Source organism: Peromyscus maniculatus, chromosome X, assembly GCF_049852395.1.
Source record: "Peromyscus maniculatus bairdii isolate BWxNUB_F1_BW_parent chromosome X, HU_Pman_BW_mat_3.1, whole genome shotgun sequence".
Classification (NCBI taxonomy): Eukaryota; Metazoa; Chordata; class Mammalia; order Rodentia; family Cricetidae; genus Peromyscus; species Peromyscus maniculatus.
This window is the reverse complement of record NC_134875.1, coordinates 118,911,548-118,934,307: the sequence shown is the minus strand read 5'-3', so window position 1 is coordinate 118,934,307 and position 22,760 is coordinate 118,911,548.

Here is a 22,760-nt window from a genome sequence, read left to right as displayed (position 1 = left end):
TCTTAATGTCAGAGTTTTAATGATAGTCACTTTGATGTACTAGTAGTGTCTCCATGTGGTGGGTTGTGAACTTTATTCTGTAGGTTCATGGTTGTGTGGGGAAGATATCAGCAGGGGGGAAGAACAGCAGCACAGGCAGAGACACCTGATCCTTCTCTCCACCTTTAACATGTAATCTTCACCTGTGTGAGGCCTTTCCAGTTGCATAAACCACAATTAAGGTTGAAAGTAAAAACACATCCTCCGGGTGAAACAGCTTCTAAAGAAAGGAGAGGGTGTTAAGGGATGCATGAATATACATAAGAAACAAGGGAAGGGACAAGGAGATGGCACAATTGGCTTGAAGGACTGAGCTTAGATTCCCATCACCATGTAAAAAGTTGGGAAGAGGGGTGGCATGTATCTGTACTCTCAGCATTAGAGAGGCAGAGATGGCAGATCCTGGGAGGTCACTGACCAGCAGGCCCAGCGAAACCAGTGAGCTTTAGGTTCAGTGAGACATCCTGTCTCAAAAATAAGCTCAAGAAGCAATTGAGAAAGACATTTAGTGTATAATACGCGCACGCACAATGCAGAGATACTAAAATGAGTTCTTTGATGAAAATCCTGCACTATGAGAATTAATTTGCATGTATAGAACTTCCTGGGCAGAAGACAGGTATACATATTAGATGTGTTACAAGATGTAAGCAATCAGATAACAGCCATTGGTTTTACCTAAGGGCTGACAAATAGGAACTTGGGCAACCCTCTGACTTCTAGCCAGGGGCCCTGGGAGAATTCTTCTACACCAAGAATATAAAGACATCAAAGCCGGGGCTGAAGGTGCAGGCTTGCAATCCCAGCTAAAGGCAGGAAGTTAAAAAATTCAAGACCAGCTTGGGCAACTTAGTGATGCCCTGCCTCAAAATGTGGATAAAGTGGGAGGAGGGTAGGATAGCACTTACTTAGCATGTGAGAAGCCCTAGGTTCAATTCCCCAATACTTCAGAAATTCAAGTCTGGCTGGGTACTATGCCATATACTTGTAATCTCAACACTCAAGAGGCTAAAGTTTGGAGAGTCATGAGTTCAAGGCCAACCAAGGTTGTATAATCCCTGTCACACATATATGGTGGTTGTGGGGGAAGGGGACAAAAAAAGAAATGCAGTGTCAAATCTGCTAGATGTCTAATGGTATTTTGGGCAGTTGGATGACTAGAATTTGAAGAAAACTTAGAAGATGGGAGAAGGCAGAGAGACAAGAAGATTGCCACAAATTTGAGGCCAACCTGGGCTACATAGAAAGTTCTAGCCCAGCTGTGTCTAAATAGTAAAGCCCTCTTTTGGGCTGGAGAGATGGTTCAGTGGTTAAAAGCACTTGACTGTTCTTCCAGAGGACCTGAGTTCAATTCTCAGCAACCATAAAATGGCTCACAGCCATCTGTAATAGGATCAAATTCCTTTTGGTGTTCATGAAGTAAGAGCTCTATTATACATAAAATACATAAATAAATTTTAAAAAATAGTAAGGCCCCATTTAAAAAAAAAAGACAAATGATGAAGTCTGGCATATAGACCCTATTTGGAGTCAGTCTTCCTTTTTTAGACCCATGGGGTTTTTTTAAAATAGTTTTTAAATGACTAGAAAAAAAAACCTAAAGAAATGTAACATCTCACGGCAAGTGAAACTTACATGAAATTCAAATTTGGCATTCATAAATAAAGTTTTATTGAACCAGCCATTCTTTTATATATCATGTATGGCTACTTTCATACTATGAAGGCTGAGCTGAATATCATCAACAGACTCTAATTTCCACAAAGTGTACCATTTGCTCTTTTACAGAAGGAGTTTGCTGACAAACTAAAGAGAAATTTAGAAGATGTGGCCTCCTATTGTGATGTGTGTGTGTGTGTGTGTGTGTGTGTGTGTGTGTGTGTGTGTGTGTGTACCTGAGGTCCATGGTGTGTATTTCCCTCAATAGCTCTTCACCTTATTTTTTGAGAGTCTCTTGCTGAACCTGGGGCTCACCAATTGGGCTAGACTGGCTGGTTAGGAAGCCTCAGGAATTATCCTGTTCTTGCCTCTCCATGGATGTCGGTGATCAAATTCGTTTCCTTATGCAGCAAGCACTTTACTGACTGAACCATCTTCCTGGCCTCTCTCTTTGGTCAGGAGACAGGGTTTCACTCTGTCCTCACTACGCAGCCCTGGCTAGCCTGGAAATCGCTGTGCCGGAACACAGTGACTCTGAGCTTCTGGCAACCCTCCTGCCAATGTCTCCCAAGTGCCAGGATTACAGGTGTGTGCTCCCACACTGAGCTGTACTATGAATCTTCAAGCTGACACAGTGGAAGTGATCCAAATGAGTTGGGGCTAGTCTTTAGGGATGCCAATGTGCAGGGACCAGGGAGGCAGAAGAACCACTGATGACGGTAAATAAACCTCAACTTAATTAAACATGTCAACTCCCAGACTGTTCTATTGCCTGGTATTTCAAACACACTCCCCAGAGGAAGATTAATTAAGTTACAGCCCGGGGTAGCTATCCAGCTGGAAGCAAGACCAGCCCATCAAGTGTTTAATTTTGGCAAATTCCCATGTCCATTCTTTTCCGTATTCTCCTGCGAGGTGAGACTTCTCACTCCTACCTTAAGGGAGGCATGGCTTCCAGATAATAGTGTCAGGGATGTAAGGAAGAACATTACAGTAGGTAAATGTTAAATGGAAATCCAGAGTGATATTTCTGACTCAGCACTGAGGCTTTAGTCATGGGACGGATTTATTTATTTATTTTGAGGTTGGATCTTCTCCTAGGCTTACTTCAAACTCACACTCTGCCCTCTGCCCTTGGAACCTCTCCCAAAATATAAAATAAAATTTAAGATGAGAGAGGGAGAGAGAGAGAGAGAGGGAGAGAAGGAAAAATTGATCTAGTCATGGAAGCTGTCGTGTTACACAGTGAGTCATACAGTAAACCCTTTCGTCCATATAACTTTATTTGCAGAGTCATGGTTCTGGTTCAAGGCCTCTGGCTTCTGCTACACTATCAACGCTGGACCCTCACCGGGACTCCTCCTGGATATCCTGTTGTTGCCCTGTGTCATGGAGATCCTGCAGCTTTGGGCCTGCAGGATTGGCCTCTTCACGTGCTCCAGCAGATCACAGATGGGGTGGACATTGGGGTGCACCAACTCCTAACCCTGGTTCTGGACCTGGGTAGTTATAGGGTCGGTTAACCCGCCAGCTCTCCCCTGTTCTCACCACCAGGGTGAGTTCTCCAGTATTGTCCAGGCTAGTTCACCCCTTGCAGCATGAGCAAGGGGCGGGGCAGTTCTCCTGCTTTCATATCCTCAGAGTCATAGGAAGGGACCAGTAAATGAATGGGATCCAGATGCATGATATGAAAGACACAGAGAATAAATAAAAAGAAGGTTTAAAAAATCAGGTAGATTTTGTGGACCTATAAGATGAATATAGCATGGAACAGAGTACATACTCTACTTCGTGAGACTAGATAACTGTATTTGAGAAATGGGATAGCAATGTAGAGTAAGTATTTTTAAATTGTTTTAAATATGTGTAATAAATATGATAAGATTAAACAAAAAAGCTCACTCTGTAGATGCCGTGAGTGACTGTTCTCTTAGTCAAGCAAGCACCATCTTGGGGAGTTCAGCTGTGCTCCCTTACAAAAGGATTATATCAGCTGTGCTTATGGATTTTCATAGAGGGGTGTGAAGGATCAGACGACCCTTACTTTAATATCCAGCCACTCCTTTAATATCCAGGTGCTAGAGCAGTGGTTCTCATCCTTCCTAATGCTGCGACACTTCAATACAGTTTCTCACGTTGTGGTGACCCCTAACCATAACATTATTTCACTGCTACTTCATAACTGTAATTTTGCTACCATTATGAATTGTAATGTAGACATCTGATATGCAGGATATCTGCTATGCAACCCACGTGAAAGGGTTGTTTGACACCCAAAGAGATCTCCACCTACAGGTTGAGAAGTGCTAGACTAAAGTATAGAGGCAAGAGAAGACGGGAGGTAGAGGGACTCCATCAATGTGGCTATGGGGGAACTCTCTCATCCCTGTTGGGTAAAGGCTTTCCAAGTTTAACCCGCTGGGAGAAGGAGCACTCACACTCCTGTAAGTAACCCCTCAGCTGTGCTCTGTAATGAAGCCCAACACACTTATTGGCTCCCCAGAGTGAACTGTGGTAGAATCACGTCTTGGTTTATCATTAGGACCTTAGGAGAAGGTATACACACTGCTTAAGTCTTTCCCTGAGAAGAAATTAAGGCAGCAGTAGGCAGGGGTGATCTTGAAGTTCTGGTCTTCTTGCCTCCTCCTCATTACAAGAATCCCAGTTGTGTGTCAGTGTCTGATTTATGCGGTACTGGCGATGCCAGGGCTTTGTGCATATTAGGCAATCACTCTGGCAATGGAGCTGCTTCCCCAGCCCAGTAGTGGGCCTCTTAAGGTGCCAAGAAATGGCTCTGGGAGTTTGCAAGTGATATTCACTGTCATGGAGTTGTGTGAAAATATGGAGGGAGACTCACATAATTCCTCTTGTCTGGCTGATTGTGTGGTTACTTGTTGCAGGTAGGTGGGTTGAAGCCACTGGCTTGCCCATTGGCTTTGGATAACTCACTTCAACATTCTTTTCTGATAACTTGGTGGGGGGGCCTAGATGCCAAGTCAATTTTAAATCAGAGACCCAGGGTCTCTGTTATTTGGTTCATCAGTCGTTGCAGGTTAGTTATGTCAGTAACCATGCAGCTGGGAGGAAATCATGCCTTCATTAGGACTGCAGGTAAGCGTGTTTTGTCTTCTTTTCTTTGGCTTAGCATAAGGAGTGGGAACGGAAAGCCATCTACAGGAGTCTCCTTCCCTCGGCTCTGAATGTGGCAGGGCCAGCAGTTAGAGTTGAAAGTCCACACCCAGAGCCACAAGCACTAGCCTGTGTTCTTGGAGGCAGAAAACACATTGCCACCGGGGAGGTCTTCTCCTTCCCAGATAATGCCAATGGTTTCGGAGGGAGGTCACTGTGGGTCCAAATTCAGTGATACAACATTGCATATCTTCCACGAGTTTGTGTCTTTGTTTCATCTTAGGCTCTGCCTTGTTTTCAGTACACAAATGCTCTTCCACCTAGGGACCCCTTAATCAATAGAAATCTTCTATGATTACATTTAAGTTCTTCTATTGCCATGGAATTGTAGCTGGAACATTCACACACATACTAACCCCTCTGTGGACATTTCTGTCTCTGAGATATCTTACCTCCCTCTAACAACCTGGATTTCTCCTCCCCTCTTTCCTCCTCTTCTCTTGCTTTATTCAGTTACTCTATTTGTAATGCCATTAGCTAGATTATCACATGGCAAGACTCTCAACAGGCTAAGAATGGAGCTCCATTGGTAGAGTGCTTCCCTAACACGCATGAAGCCCCGTGTTTTAGCCTCAGGACCACATAAACCAGGCATGGTAGCTCACAACTCTAATCCCAGGTGGAGGCAGGAAGATCAGAAGTACAAAGTCATCCTCAGTTACATAGGGGGTTTTAATTAGCGTGGGCTAGATGAAATCTTGTTTCTGACACCAATAACAACAACAACAACAACAGACTCTGTGGGAGCCTTCTAGGCACTCAAACCCAGATAAGGATACATTCAATAAAATTGCAGAGTGGGGGGTGGGGGGAGGTGCTGTGGGATGTTAATGTATGTCCTGTGGGAGCCCTTCTTGGGTTCCTTATGGCGTTACCCAGCAGGTTTGCATAGAGGATGATTAGGACCATGGGCCTGAGTGCAGGTGTATGAGATGGTCTGCACTTGGCTGTACTGGGGGATGGTCTGTATGTCAAGTTGCTCTGATTGGTCAATAAATAAAACCTGATTGGTCATGGCTAGGCAGGAAGTATAGGCGGGACTAACAGAGGAGAAATAAAAGAACAGGAAGGCAGAAGGAGAGGCTGCCAGCCACTGCCAGGACAAGCAGCATGTGAAGATGCTGGTAAGCCACGAGCCACGTGGCAAGGTATAGATTTGTAGAAATGCGTTACTTTAAGATATAAGAACAGTTAACAAGAAGCCTGCCACGGCCATACAGTTTGTAAGCAATATAAGTCTCTGTGTTTACTTGGTTGGGTCTGAGCGGCTGTGGGACTGGCGGGTGACAGAGATTTGTCCTGACTGTGGGCAAGGCCGGAAAACTCTAGCTACAGGGAGGGGTGGGCGGAGTGGGGGGTGGGCAGACTAGAGAGAAGCCTAAATATCCCATAATACCTGACAACCACACAAAGAATGGCAGTAGACCTTGGTGAAAGGGCATAGGAACCAAAATAAATAAATAAATAAATAAAAACTGACCTTTGTCTCTTCTCTAGCTTTTTTTTGTTTTTGCTTTTGTTGTTTGTTTGTTTGATTTATCGAGACAGGGTTCTCTGTGTAGTTTTGGTTCCTGTCCTGGATCTTGCTGTGTAGATCAGGCCAGTCGCGAACTCACAGAGATCCACCTGGCTCTGACTCCCAATTGCTGGGATTAAAGGCGTGTGCCACCTCAGCTGGCTCTCTTCTCTATCTTTAAGGCTAGTTTTGCAGTCTGGCAATGCAGAGGAATTTCCTCAGTTTCTCCTCCTCCTCCTGTTTTTTATGGTGTTATGGATTGAATCCAAGCTTGTCAAGCAGCACAAACAGAGCTCCAGCCACAGGCTGCCGACCTTTCCTCCCTCCCTCCCTCCCTCCCTCCCTCCCTCCCTCCCTCCCTCCCTCCCTCCCTCCCTCCCTCCCTCCTTCCCTCCTCCCTCTCTTCCTCCCTCTCTTTCTTGCCTATTTTTCTTTCTATCTCCTAAAAGTTGGTGTTTACATTTTGGAAAAGTGACTCAATTACCCTGTAATTTAGTTTGCACATTTATAAAATAGGTTGTGTGTGTGTGTGTCTTTAAGGGGTGCAGTGAAAATTGAGCAAAATAACACGTGAAGATATCAGCACAAACTACTTTCTTTTTCTCTGAAAGTACTCAGGAAGTACCAACCAGTGCCAGTTGCACCAGGAAGTGTGGCTATCATAAATTAGCCTTCATATCTACACACACATACACATACACACACACACACACACACACACACACACACACACACACACACACACATGCTTAACTGCTTACCTTATCTTGCCTAAAAGACTAGAAGAAATCTAGAAGAACAACATTAGCTGATTTTGCAACGTGGCTTACAGGAAAACAGGTTGTGGCTTTGACCTCCACCCTGCCTCCCAACTTCATCTCCAGCCCAGTACTGTGTTTTCAGGTTGATTTTAACTGCTTACTGTTGGCAAATTCAAGGCTGACCAGTAGCCAATGAAAATAGAACCCCATTCCTGTCCATATTACCATAAGGGACCTGAAGCTTCCTGACAATGGGACAATCAAAGAGCTCATGACATTTTGTTTTTCTTCTGGGGGGGGTGTTCTTTTTCTCTTGTATTTGTTTTATTTTGAAAAATGGGTGTATGTTCTCAACAACATGGCTGCCTAAAGGACCAGAAAAAGAGTAACACCAATAGACGTTGCCAACAGAGAAGGGGGAATCTCACCAGGCCTTGCCCCTAAACAATAGATGTGCCAACACAGAAGGGGGAGTCTCACCAGGCCTCGGCCCGAAACAAAGAACCAAGGCAACTAAAAAATGCTAAAAACCAAGAAGTAGTTTTCCCCGGGAAGGAGGCACCTAGTTGGTTATCCAACACCAAGTGATCTGCCTCGAAATCACATACATGCTAACAACACTGAGCAGACATAGAAGGAGTTGGGAGAAGGAAAGGGAATGGATGGGAATGGCAATTCTATTTTTATTAAAAATGGGTGCGTATTAATGCTTAAAGTTTACTTCCGAGTTAGCCTAGAAAAGATTTGCTTTTCCATTCTGACTTGAGTTCCATGACAATATTTAATAGTTAATACCTCTATGGTTTACCATTGCTAACATTCATTAAGGAATTTAATTCTCCGAAGAAGTAATCCATTTGCCTGATTAAAAAAAAAACAAAACAAGCTGTATAATTGTCATTCAGCAGAAAGCTCCCTAACATTCCTGTATATCATATCCTACCCATCTTTGCCTCCAGGTAAATATTATCTTTGACTCCCTGTGCCTTTAATTTTGGATTTAGGCAAAAAATAGGAATGTTGATTCTTCTCTTTTTAATTTGTATTTATTGATTGAGACAAGGTCTCTTGGAGCCAAGATTGGCCACAAACTTCCTATGTAGCTAAAGATGACCTTGAATTTCCATTCTACCTTTCAAGTCCTTTCAACTACACGTGTGCACCACTATGTCGGGCGTATGCAGTGTTGGGGGTCAAACCAGGGGCTTTGTGGATACCAGGCAAGAACTTTACCATTGAGCTACATCTCCAGCCCTTTCCCCCTGTTTTACATGAATTATTTCTGACAAATGCTGAGTTTTGCCCAATAAATGCTGATATCACCTAGAATTTAAATTGAACTTGTAGTTAAACATTAAAGACTGAACACTCACTTTTATCTCTGATCTACCCTCAACCCTACTAAAAAGATAAAAGATGAAGATAGTATAATTTCACACACACAAAAACCTATTAGGAACAGGAGAAATGAAACCAGTTAGCATGAAATACTATGCCATGATAGTTTTATTTGTTCACGTTTATTTCCTCCCTGCCTGTACTTGTTCTGCCCAGGTAATCACTTGGCCCTATGAACTTTGTTCTCCTTTGACCAATGGAACGTGAGCAAACACTGAAGAAGACATGTCTGAGGAGAAGTGTCTGTGGTTCAGTTCTTCTCTTTGCTTGTTGTCCTTCATCAGAATGAAAGCGCCTAGATGGTGTCTACTCTTAAAGCCAGAGTGCCAGAATGCAAAGATATACAGAAACAAAAGCACGAAAGCCTAGTAGAACGACTCTCATGTAACCTCAGTCAAAAATGAATGCTGTTGGGGCTTGGGATGAAGCTCAGTGAGGAGCATGCTTGCCTAGCATGCACAAGGCGGTGGGTTCGATCTTCAACACCACATAAGCCTGATATGATGGTGCACCCATGTAATGTCAGCTCTGCAGGAGGAGAGAAGAAAATTAAAGGCCTGCCTAGATGACCTAGTGACCTGCAGCCTAGCCTGGGCAACCTACTGGGACCTTATTTCAGAATGAATTAAAGGGGAGCTGGGGATACAGCTCAGTGAATTCTTCCTTTACAGTGGTATGAATGAGATATTCCCCCATAGGACTCAGACATGTCCCCAGATGGTGGCTCTTTGGAAAGGATTAGGAGGTACGGCCTTGCTGGCAGAATGAAGTCACTGAGTTTCAGAAGACTCATGCCATTTTGAGTGTATCCTGCTCCCTGTTGGTGGTCCAGATATGAGTTCTTAGCGGCTGCTCCAGCTGCCTGCCACCTGCCACCTTCGCCGACGCCACCGTGGACTCAAGCCCTCTGGAACGCCATCAGTTGCCTTGTTCATGGTGTACTGCCACAGCAATAAAAAACTAACTAAGGGGCTGGAGAAGTGGCTCAGCAGTTGAGAGCACTGGCTGCTCTTGCAGAGGTCCTGGGTTTGAGTCCCAGTGCCCACGTGGTGGCTCCCGACCACAGCAACTCTGGTTCCAGGGAATTCATTGTCCTCTTCTGGCCTCTGTGGGCACTGCATGAACATGGTGCACAGACATACATGCAGGTAAAATACCCAAACACATAGAAATAAATGACAAAACACCAATATTTAAAAGTGATGACGAAAACTAAATAAGACAGTAGTCCAAGGATCCTTGGTCTTCTTACATGGTGCCTTAGACCCTCAGAGCAAGTGCTGCTGCTGATGTGATGGATGCAGCAGATCAAGGTGCAGGGATTTATACGGTACACTTTCAGGATTCACATAGCATCATCACTTTTGCCGTCCTCCATTTGAAACTGGCACACAGCCACTTACAATAAAGAATAGAGGAGAGAGACACTACCATTGCTGGGAAGCATGTCCAAGAATTTGTAGCTATGCTTTCAAACACATGGTTGTGAAAGGCTCTGCCACACAAAACTAGAGAGAAGAAATCCAGGGATGATAGTCATATGTATGTAAACCTTAGAAGAGTTAATACTGTTTTAATTTTATTATGACTAAGCAAACAAAATTGCTTTTTCCCCTATAGCCATAAATGACAGACTCGCCTTCTGCTTGGTGCCTGAGTCCAGTTGCCTAATGTGTAAAGTGAAAGTGTTTTATTTAATCTGGAATGTTGCCTCCTCTTTCCTAGGGATACAATTCAAATTTCTTGTGTGTGAATAATTGCTGTTTGAGTCAGAATAGAGAAGCAAATCTTTCCTAAACCAACTCTCATGACTTTGTTTGGAAGTATGTTTGAGGCATTCATATAAAAACCACAAAAATGTGTGTGTGTGTGTGTGTGTGTGTGTGTGTGTGTGTGTGTTTCCTCTCATTATTGGCTGCTGAGAAAGCGGGATAGGTGGAGACTGGAATGCAAACACTGGAAAGTCTCCACAGTCAACTGAAAGGTTGGGAAAGAGGCGGGCAAAAGCCAAACTCCTTTGTAGAGGGCAGCCTTCCTCAGTAAGCAGGAAGTAGAAGAGTTCACAAGTTCAGTGACATCCAGAGCAGGCTCCTCTGGAAACATTATCGCCTTCATCAGGGACGTATGATGAAGTGAGACCACAGTTACAGGAACAGTTTTGACATCCTTTGCCATGTCAGTTGTCTTGATAGCTGGCAGAGGCAAGTATAAATTTTTTAAATCCAGTCGTAACTACTAATATTATCTCTCAGATGACACATTACACACAAATACATTTCTCCATATGTGAAGCTGAGGATAATCTTGAACATCTAATGCTCTTGCCTCTCTCTTCTAATGGCGAGATTACGGGTGTGCACCAGCATGCCTGTTTATGGGTTTCCAGGAGACAAACCCAGGACTTCAGGAATACAAGGCAAGCACTCTACCAAATGAGCTAGAGCTACAGCCTCAGGTTTGTGCATTCATTCATTCATTCATTCATTCATTCATTCATTCATTCATTCATTGTGTGTTCATTTTTCTGTAACCACTTGCCACATGAAGTCCAGGCTAGCTTAGAACTCACCATGGAGCCCACACTGACCTTAAACTTCCCATAATTTTCCTGCTTCAGTCTTACAAATGCTGAGATCACAGGTATGAACAACCACACCTAGAAATATTTCTGTTTCTAACAAACTCCCAGAGGATGTCAAAACTGTTCCTGTAACTGTGGTCTCACTTCGGCTTCCCCTTGGCTTTCCAGTCCTTTGAAAGATTTTTGGATAAGACACAAGAAAGCATAGTATAAAAGATAGATAAGGGACCCCACGTCTGTATTGAGCAACACACACACCTTCTCCAAACAAAGCAACCAGTCACTCTGCCCTGATAATGTCTTAGCACCCCATGGTAACTCCCTTTTTTTTGTGGTCAGACCCACCCTGAAACTTATCTTGGACCTGGAGGCAGTGAACTCCTCTAGCCTAGACTGGTCTTAGGAATACACCCAATAAGACAAACTATGCTCAAATGAGTTTTGAGGGAAAATCTATTCACAGTTCTATGCCTATTCATGATGAGGCATGCATATGATTGAGAAGGACATGTGCAGTGAAGAAAACCTGTCAACTGAAGCAGTAAAGTACCCATACTTTGCCCTAGTAACCAATATCTCCTCTTCCTGGAGCCACAGAAGGAAGTCCTGAGAAGTCGCCCAAGGCTTATGAGCAATCTTACTTAAACCTGTTGCTCCCTTGCAGAGTTCTGCTCTCTACTTGCACTTCGATTTGGAATAAAATCCCTTGTTGCTTTGTGTGTGTGTGTGTGTGTGTGTGTGTGTGTGTGTGTGTGTGTGTGTGTGCACTTCTTCAATTATCTGAACAAGAAGCTAATAACCTAGAAACACTCGGTCCAGATAGAGACCACTGGTAAAATGAGTAAGGGTTATTACAGAATAGTATAAAGTACTGTCAAAAGTAAATGTGAGCCTGGCCAAAGGGATCGATCACTGTAGAAGAAATACTCTCAAAAAGTGAGAATGAGCCATTGCTAGAGGGACCACTGTGTGGGCCATACTTTTGAGGGGCAAGATCGGACAATTGACAAAGAAACCATTATGCAATGTAAATTTTTAGGTCAGCCTAAAAATACTATTTCTTCAAGTCTCTAGAACACACAGTATTGGGTGATTGAAAGCCCATTTTGGGTTAACAGTTAAAGGAGAGAAAAATGGTATGCCTTTCTTCTTTACCAGGAAAACCCAGGCTAGACCTAATCTCATGGTCTTTGGGGCAGAATAGAAAGTCATATCTCAGCCGGGCGTCGGTGGCGCACACCTTTAATCCCAGCACTCGGGAGGCAGAGGCAGGCGGATCTCTGTGAGTTCGAGGCCAGCCTGGGCTACCAAGTGAGCTCCAGGAAAGGTGCAAAGCTACACAGAGAAACCCTGTCTCGAAAAATTAAAAAAAGAAAGAAAGAAAGAAAGTCATATCTCTACACATGGCCAGTGATACACTCATCTCATTCTTTTGACCAGTAGTTAAATCTTGCCACTTCAGTTGCTGGTGTTACAAGCCACTCATTATGAGGGAGGGTTCTAGTTCAATAACCTTTTACATTTGTGAGTATTTGACAAGCTTCTCAATATTTCCAGAACCACACTTGGAAAAGTGAGCATGCAAGGCATCTTTGGCAACTTTGCTGCATATGTCAAAATGAGATTCCTAAGGCTGCTCTTAGAACAGTGATTCCTTATAGACTAAACACATTCACTGAAGGAAAGTCCCCAAGTGACCTGTGGAGGGCCCAGGCAATCACAGCCAAACTCAAAACTTGCTCATGGATTGCATTAGTCCAAAAAGATTTTTAAAAATACCCAAGGGTGTACTTCATTTCTTGTAAGAAATCCTCTAAAGATTTCTCAAATTATTCAAGGTTAACATCCCTGGTGAGAATACAGTGCCAGACAGGTTCTGCTGCCAGTTAAAGAGAGATCCATGTTTTAATCATCAGAAAGATAGGATAGAGTTTAGGTTATCTTAAGAAATCTCAATATCAAGCCAAGACAGGTGTTGGGATGAATGTGCACGTGGCTTATCATATGGGGAAGTGAGTCAAGAGTGTGTCCATTAGAGTAGAGTTCTCCGTGGAAACAGCCCTAGCAGAATACAGATAAATAAAGGGACATTTACTTGCTTATAAAACTCTCTCTCTCTCTCTCTCTCTCTCTCTCTCTCTCTCTCTCTCTCTCTCTCTCTCTCTCTCTCTCTCTCTGTGTGTGTGTGTGTGTGTATGTGTGTGTGATATTGGTACATGTGTGCCATGATATGCATGTAGTCAGAAGACCATTTTGTGGAGTCAGTTTGTGTCGGTTCCAGGAATCAAATTCAGGTTATTAGGTTCACAAAGCAAGTACTTTTACATGCTGAGCCTTAGTGCTGGCCCAGGGGGAGAACTGGCTCACATAGTCAGGGAGGCAGAGAAGTCCTACAGTAAGCTGTCTGCAAGCTGGAAAATCAGGCCAGCTGGTGATGAAATTCAGTCCCTGTCTATAGACTTGAGAACAAGGTGTGAATAGTTAATCTCAAGTGTCAACATGACAAGATTATCCTCAGCATGTACATATGGAGAAATGTATTTGTGTGTAATGTGTCATCTGAGAGATAATATTAGTAGTTACGACTACTAATTTGAATTTGAGTCCATCCTGGAACACAGAAGACTCTAAAAAAGAAGGAAGTGGTCTATAAACTTGTGCCCTACTCTAGACCTGTTGAGTTAGATTGGCATTTTAATAGACCACTAGGTGATAATAGTTTTTTTTTTAAGTAGTTTGAGAAGAGTGCTTAAACTATCATATATTCCTTTTTGCCAGAAAGCCCAGGTAAAACAAAATGATCAAAATATAGTCTCAAATACTTCAGGAAAAAATACTGCTTGAATTTCTTCCAAATGCCTTTTATTGCTAGGTTTACTGTTTTTCTGTTTCCTACCTGTTTCTTGTGAGGTTTGGACAAGTTTATAGTAGTGTTTCAGTAGTCAGTGCCATGTACCAAACCTATCCTAGGACTTATGGAATTAAAATAGTACTCATGGGCCAGCAAGCTATCTCAGTGGGTAGAACACTTGCTGTCAAGCCTGATGGTCTTCATAAAATCCCCAGAACCTATGTGTAGAGAGAGACAGCTGACTCCTACAAGTTGTTCTCTGAACTCCAGACATACAACTTGGCATGTGTGTGCATGAGTGTGTGCACACATACATAGACACATAAAAAAAACTACAAGTTAAAAGAAAGGACTGGAGAGATGGCAGAGTGATTAAGAGCGCCAGCTACTCTTCCAGAAGATCTGGGTTTCGTTTGGAGTGCCCACATGGTAGCTCACAGCCACCTGTGATTCCAGATGCAGTGGATCAAAAGTCCTCTTTTGGTCCCCCTGGGCACCAGGCAAATGCATGGTACAAAGATATACATTCAGGCAAGAACATCCATCTAAATAAAATAAAACAAGAATTTTTAATTATTTTTTTAAGAATCAAGTTTCTTTTGTTCAGGGCAAACTTAAGAACAATGACTATTTTTTCTGTTCCTTCTGAACTCCCAGTCTTCTGGACCCCAGTGATACTTTGGTTTCCCATGTCCTTCCATTAAAAAAGGTTATTATTTTTATTTATGTGTATGTGCCCATGTCAGTGTATGCCACAAGTGCACAGATGCCTACAGAGTCTAGAAGATGGTGTCGGATCCCCTGGTGCTGGAGTTAGATGTGGTTGTGGACAGCCTGACATAGGTGCTGGGGACTGACCTTTTGGAAGAGCTTCTAGTGCTCTTAACCACCAAGCCAGCTCTCCATTCCCCTGCCTCCTGGCCTCACATCTGTGAGTGAGTTTCTCCATGGCTCCCTCTTCGAGAAGGCCATCTTCAAAGCCTCAGCTTTTAGTATTTCTCTAGCTTTACCTCCTGGAGCGGTGGTTTTCCACCTTCCTAATGCTGGAACCCTTTAATACAGTTCCTCATGTGGTGACCCCAACCATACAATTACTTTTGTTGATACTTCCTGTCATTTTGCTACTGTTTTGAGTCATAAAGTAAGCATCTGTGTTTTCCCATGGTCTTAAGCAACCCCTATGAAAGGGCTGCTCAACCCCACAAAGGGGTTGTAACTCACAGGTCGAGAACTGTTGTCCTAGATGTACCCTAAATCTCCCCGGAATAAAATCCCAGGCAATTTTCTACTGCCTTTGGGGGGTGAATTCTACAACTTTTTCTTCCTGTCCTGGCTCTTGAGGTATCTTGGCTACAGCACATCCTATGAGTTAGCCCTGTCATAAGAGGAGAAGGCTCATCAACAAGTCAAGTCTTGTGAAGATCTTCACAGCTTCGTTTTGAAAGGCGATTTTGCTCCTGTCCCAGTGCTTTCTGGGGAGCCAGCAGAAATCCCAGGAATGAGCACGGAAGTGCTCATTCTTCCCTTGACTTGTGTAAGAGGAAAATTCCAACTAGGGGCTTTCCAAATCGATCCAATGCAGACCAGTTTCTAGTCACCTTTGCCACCCTGGAACAAGGCATATTGTGTCGTCTAGGTCATTTCAGGGAGTTTCATCCACATCAAGCCTCCCCGATTCTCTTCTTCCTTCCCTTTCACTGACAGAAATAAACGTTAGGAAAGAAACGCACTGTATCTCAGATAAGCACCAATACAACTTCTGCTTTACTAGCAGATACACTTCTGCTAGCAAACACAGAGTTCTAGCTGTGAAACTATGAGCCCACGCTTTAAGACAATTCAATTTTCTTACTGTCTTAGAATCATTTCCTCACACATGCATGTCTTCCTGATGGTCTGTAAACACTTGAGGGTGCGGACTGTACTCCAAAAAAAACGTCCTCTTCTCCTTCGTGGTGGCTCTATGGGATGGAACTACTATTCCTCATTCTGTTTACCAAGTGAACGGCAGTCACTTCATATAGGCATCTTTCACTGGTTGGCACTAAAATGCGAGCCCTGGGGTTATGTTTTGATTAGGACTTAGTAACCTATTCTGCATGCCTGATTTTGTAAATAGTGGTATTGAGACACAGCCATACACATTTTATTTCTATGTCATCCCTGGCTGCTTACCACTGCAGTATGAGGAGTTCAGTCATTGGAAGAGGACACTGTGACCTTCACAGCTGACTTTTCAGAGAAACAGCTTTAGAATCCTCTCTAATTTTAAGCATCTACAGGTCATAAATTAGATATAACTAGGTTGTTTTGTTGTTGTTGTTGTTTGATGTCTGGGTTGGTTTTGTTTTGTTTTGTTTTTTTAAAACAAGCTTCCAAGTTTTCTGAGTTTCAAACTCCCCATATAGTAGAGGGTGACCGTGAACCCCTGATTCTCTGCTCCTACCAACATGTGCTGAGGTCACTGCATCTGGAAGTTAGTTTTTTTAAAGGAGGTCAGCAGAATCTTACATGCCGAATACACATATCTTTTTGGGTTTGCTGATCTCCAGATGGAAGTACTTTTTAATTTTCTTATATGGAGAGAACAATATTAAAAAACAAATAGATAACAATTATAATAAAAATTATAATATAATAAAAATACACTAAGTAACATAATACTATAATAAAATGAAAATAAGACAGCCAGGTGTGGTGGCACAGGCCTATAATCCCTGCACTTGGGGACTGGGGAGCTAGATGGCTTAGTGGGTGAGAGAGTTGACTGCGCAAGCGTGAAGACCTGAGTGTGGATTCTCATTACAAAACAACAACAACACACCAGAAGAAGAAGGAGGAGGAGGAGGAGGAGGAGGAGAAGGAGAAGAAAGAAGCCAGCAGTGGCCACATGCGTCTGTAACCTCAGCACTGGGACAGGACCAGGGAAATAGGATTCATAGGGATGACTTGTCAGCCAGACCAGCTAAAACAAGGTGAGCCCCAGGTTCAGTGAAAGGCCCTGTCTCAAGGGAATAAGGCAAAGAACTGTAGGGCAAAATACCAATGGCCTCTTCTGACTGTGTGTGTACAAGGGGACACATGGCACTTGTACCTGTACATATATGAATATACACATACATACACCACATATACAAGACTTTTTAATGAAAAAAACTACTAATCATGCTTACTTTGAATAGCAGGATTATAAATCAATTTAATACTCTCCTTTTTCCTTTCTGGATTTTCCAAATGTCTTTCAATGAATACTTTCTATTTAATTACATTACATGCAAATACATAACAGCAACTCTCCTACTCCCTATTTTATTTGGTGGGTTCTAGCTCATTGGACCAAAAAAAAAAAAGGATCCCAAACTATAAAAAGGATTTCTTCCTAGGTCAGTGTCGACATGAAAAAAGAAGAAGTTTCTTTTTCTTAATCAAACCGTAAACAAATTAAAACGATGTTCCCTTTAAAGCATCATGCTTTTTTCATGATGGTCTACCAATAATCTTATTCTATAATGTATTCTACAATCCTAAATCCGAGTCCCAATTCTTGGCATGTGCTAGCTAATCAGTCCTGTTGCTTAGGACTGAGGAGTGGGAGGTAGAAGTATATTCTGTTGTTGGAGATAACAGCGGGCAAGGGAAAGAAAGGAAGGTCCTGTCACCAGAAACAGAACGGCAGAGTCACAGTCCTGTCCTGGGAGGAAGGGGGATTACTCTGGAGTTACAGCCACTGTGACTGACATCTACTATCATGGACACATAGTCTGAACATAGCCTGCACTCACAGCAGGCTAAGCAAAAGAACTGATTTCTCACAAATCCATATATTCTAAAATCCTTCAAGGCCCTCCATCAAATGCCACTAAAATCTGGACTGCCTCTCCCTTATCCCACTTCTCATTGATAGAGGATGAAGTGCACTTGTTTAACTCCCTCCAGCGTTTTGCTGTCTCCCCCGCCTGTTAAAATCCTGATCATTCCTATTTATTCCCAGCCCCATTCATGAAGTGGGGAAAGGCTTCAATTACTCCCCTAAGAATCTACTTCATTGCTGCTTCAATTCAGTAAGTGCCAGAGTCAACAAGAGAGCCGAGTCCCCCAGAATTTGAGTCAATCAGTACCAACTGAGGCCTTTGGACTTGCATTTCTAACAAGCTTCCAGGTAATGCTGATTCCACTCATCATGGGCTACACTTCAAGTAGCACTGATAGAGCCTGTGCCTTAATATCTATGTTTGGGGTTGAAGGTAGAGCTTAGTTGGTACAGTGCTTGTCTAACAAATGAAGCCTCGAGCATCATATAAAACTGGAAATTGGTGGCACAGGCCTATAATCCCAGAACTTGGGAGATGGAGGCAGAGGGGTCATTACTTAAGGTCATCCTTGACTACATGGGGAGCACAAGGTCAGCTTGAGTTACAAGAGGCATTGTCAAAAAGATAACAAAATAAAATGGCTATGGGATGGTTCAGTCACTAAATCACTTGCATTGTAAACATGAGTTCCCTAATTTAATCCCCCAAACTCATGTAAAAACCCCAAGCATGATGGCATGCTTGTAATCCCAGAGCTGGGGAAGCAGGGACAAGATGATCCTTGAAACATGATGACCAACCATTCTAGCCTAATTGGTGAGCTCCAGGTCAACGGAAGACCCTGAATCACAGGAAGTGGACTGCGTTTCTGAGGACAACACATAACGTCATCTTCTGGCATCACATAGGTGGGCTCTTCATGTATCTCCTCCCCATACACACCAAATAAAATTGGGCTGGAGAGATGGCTCAATGATTAAAAGTGCTTACTGTTCTTTCAAAGTTTTTATTCCTCAAACCCACATCTGGTACATCTGGTAGCACACAACTGTCTATAACTATAGGTCTACAGGACCTGTTGCCTTCCTTTGGCCTTCATGGGTACCACTCATTCTCTCTCTCTCTCTCTCTCTCTCTCTCTCTCTCTCTCTCTCTCTCTCTCTCTCTCTCTCTCTCTCTCTCTCTCACACACACACACACACACACACACACACACACACACACTTTCAAAAATAGAATATAAAATCAAGACCCGTGCTTACACAGCAACCTCAAATAAGTATAATTGGTTTTACCTAGGTGCAATCTGGTCCCCTACAGGAAACTTGGCATTGTCTGGTGACATTTTCGATTGCTATTATCAGAGGGGTGAGGGTCGGTGCTGAGAGCATCTAGTGGGTAGAAGCCAGAAATGCTGTGAAAAATCTTCTATTGCACAAGATAGCCACTACAAACAAATCATTATCTGGAACCACATCTCAGTAGTACAGGCTGAGAAACCTGACTTTACATGTAGTTTGGATATGAAATATTGCCCATAAGCTCATGTGTTTGAACACTTGGTCCCCAGCTAGTGGTTCAGTTTTGGAGACCATGGCTTCTCCTCCATGGTGGGCTGTATCTCCTCAAACTATAAACTAACACAAACCCTTTTCTCCTTCAGTTAAGTCCCCCCTGCCCCATGTGTATGAGTGTGTGTGTGTGTGTGTGTGTGTGCACATGTGCATGTGTGTGTACTCTACAGGACCTCAGATGTCATTTCCTCTGTGGCTGCTTACCTTTTGAGACAAGGTTTCTCACTGGGACCTGGCATTTAATTAAGTAGGGTAGACTGGCTGGCGTAAAAACCCTGAGAAGCTACCTGTCTCCACCTCCCCAGAGTTTGGATTACATGTATGCTGACATGCTTTGCTTTTCCCTTCCTTCCTTCCTTCCTTCCTTCCTTCCTTCCTTCCTTCCTTCCTTCCTTCCTTCCTTCCTTCCTTCTTTCCTTCTGTAGGCGGAAGTTTCTGTCCTGCCCAGTCCTGCAGCCGTTCAGTTCCAAATAAACACACAGAGGCTTATATTAATTGCAAACTGTTCGGCAAACTTCTTGCTTACTAGCTCTTTCATCTTAATTCAGCTCATTTCTATTAATCTGTGTTTTGCCATGGCTTCATGGTGTTACCTGTGTTCTATTACATCTTGTTCCCCCAGCAAGCACTCAGCATCTCCTCTGACCCTGCTTTCTTCTCCTTATCTCTCTGCTTGGATTCCCCACCTGGCTCTAATTCCGCCTTGCCATAGGCCATAGTGGCTTCTTTATTCACCAGTGGTAGCAGCACATATCCACAGCATACAGCAAGACCATTGCACAGCATCCTTCCTTTCTTGCGTTCTCTTTTTTTTTAACGTGGTCTCTTAGGGGAATCTCCGGTTTTTGACTGAGCACTTTATCAACTGAGCTGTCACTCCAGCCCCCACCCCCCACTTTTTAAGTTTCCCATGTCAAGTATTTTGTCACAGAAACTAGAAAACAACCATACCAAGTCTGAGGACTATGGGTTGTTAATCCATCAGACCAACAATGCACTTGGAAAATATTTCTCCTCCATCTTATTCTGACAGACAGAATAAGAGGGCAGATTATAGGACAAACACCGAAATGTTCACTCTTCTACTCTGTGTTTCCATCCTTCTATTATCATTCGGGGCCCTGGAGTTCTCTGTTTGCAACTTTATGATTTCATCTACCCTCATTATTTTATAGATAAGGAAGGAACTGACATGTAGGCCAAAAGATATGGCTGAGGTTCAATAATTAAATGAGACCCAGATCTATGACAGTCATACAGGGTGAGCATGAATCAATATATACACTCCAGTACTCTCTCCTACATTCAGCTACACCTATATCATTCATTCACTAAGTTAATCTTTCAACATTTCTCCCCCATACACAGTGTTCTTATTTGCACGCACAAAATTGAATTCTTCTACACATTAATCAAAAGTTTTCATGTTACCCAATAATAGCATTGCACACGTGACATATTTGGCCTGTGGCATTTATTTGACAACTCCTCCAAATGCTTAGCGATAGAGATGTTCCAGCAATGAGTTCTATTTTTGAAATACCAAATTGAAGCTTGGAGCTTGTTAGGGGACTGGATGGCTCTTCCAGCTAGCAATGCAGAGTGAAAACAGCTGGCCCTTTAAACTGCATGCACTGAGTCCAAAGCATTTCCGGGCCCTGCAGAGAAGCTTTGCAGGAGCTAGGATAACCCCTCTAGGTCCTTCTCCTCCCTCCTCCTTTTTTTCTTATTTGCTAATGTCACTTTAGCATTTAAACAGTAAGAAGAAGAAGAAGAAGAAGAAGAAGAAGAAGAAGAAGAAGAAGAAGAAGAAGAAGAAGAAGAAGAAGAAGAAGAAGAAGAAACATCTCTGCCAACACCACGAAACAAAAAATTCAAAACAGCCGCACTTGAATGATGCTTCTAAGATTAGAGGTCACCTTCAAGCCATACTCAGCCCTATTCCATTTTCATAAATGAACTTTTACTGAAATCCAGCCACGTCTAATCATGTATGTAGTGTGTGTGTGCATGTGTGCGTGTGTGCGTGTGTGTGTGTGTGTGTGTGTGTGTGTGTGTGTGTGTGTACTTACGCATTTTTTGTGGGGGTCAACTTTGGGTCTTGTTTTTAAGGGGCTATCCACCTTTCTTTCTCTTTCTTCCTTTCTCCAGTCCTTCCTTCCTTCCTTCCTTCCTTCCTTCCTTCCTTCCTTCCTTCCTTCCTTCCTTCCTTCCTTCCTTCCTTCTTTCCTTTCTTTTCTGAGACAGGGTTCCCCATTGACCTAGAATTTGTCAAGTAGGCTGACCAGTGAGCTACACAAACTTACTTGCCTTCACCTCACCAGTACTGAAAACACAAGTGTGCATCATCAAACTCAGATTTTTTTTTTCATGTGGGTTCTGGGGATTGAACTCAGGTCCAGATGCATTTGGCCACATATTAGCTTTAGACATATGAAATTGCCAGCACTTGACTTACACAATCATCTGATTCACTTTGAAAGCCAAGTGTAGCAATGCCCCTGAAAACTGCTCTTCTTTCTATTGTAGACTGAAACTTGTAGTGGTCCTCGGGACTCTAAACCAAATTCACAATCAATCAGAGATCTCCTTACCAATAAAATGACCTTCTCACGTGCAAAACCATAAAAAATAAATATAACCTACCATTTTCACAGAAAATGGGCAAAGAACAAACTGCCTCCCTGGCTTAGAAACAGGAACATTTTTGGCATCTCTTTGGCACAGATCCATTTGGCTCCACCTATAGGAGTCCTTTCGATTGGACCTGGTCATTTGTGGGGACATTTACCAGCCACCTTGGCCCAGGCTGTCTTCTGTCAACATTTAAATGTCTACAATTCACTTGAAGTGTGGTATGAATATGTTTGCATAACATGGGTTATTACAGGTCAGTGCTAACATAATAAACCTCTGCTCAAATAGCCTCAAGTTACACCACACCCCTAGCTGTCAATTTCCATCTTATTGTAGAAATATACAGCATAGTGAGAAAGAGAGTGGGTGTGGGAATTAAGCCAACTCAGTCATTTGTTTTGTTTTGTTTGAGACAGGACTTCATGAAGCCCAGCCTGGCCTTAATGTTGTGATATAGTCAAGAGGGTTCTGAACTCCTGATTTTCCTGCATCCATTTCCCAAGTGTTGGGGTTGCAGCAGGCATGAACTCCATGCCCAGCTCTGATTTCTGCCCCTTAGTAACAGAGTGAGTTTGGGTGAGGTTTGTACCTTTACCAGGCCTTGCCTTCTTTAGCTGGAGACGATGCTTGCTCTGCAAAGGTTGTGCAAAGGGTTAATAGCCATGTGAGCAGGAGCTGTGGATCTGGCTCAGCGGGGAAGCATGTGCTCAGCATGAGCAAGGCTGGGGGTGGGGCGATCATCT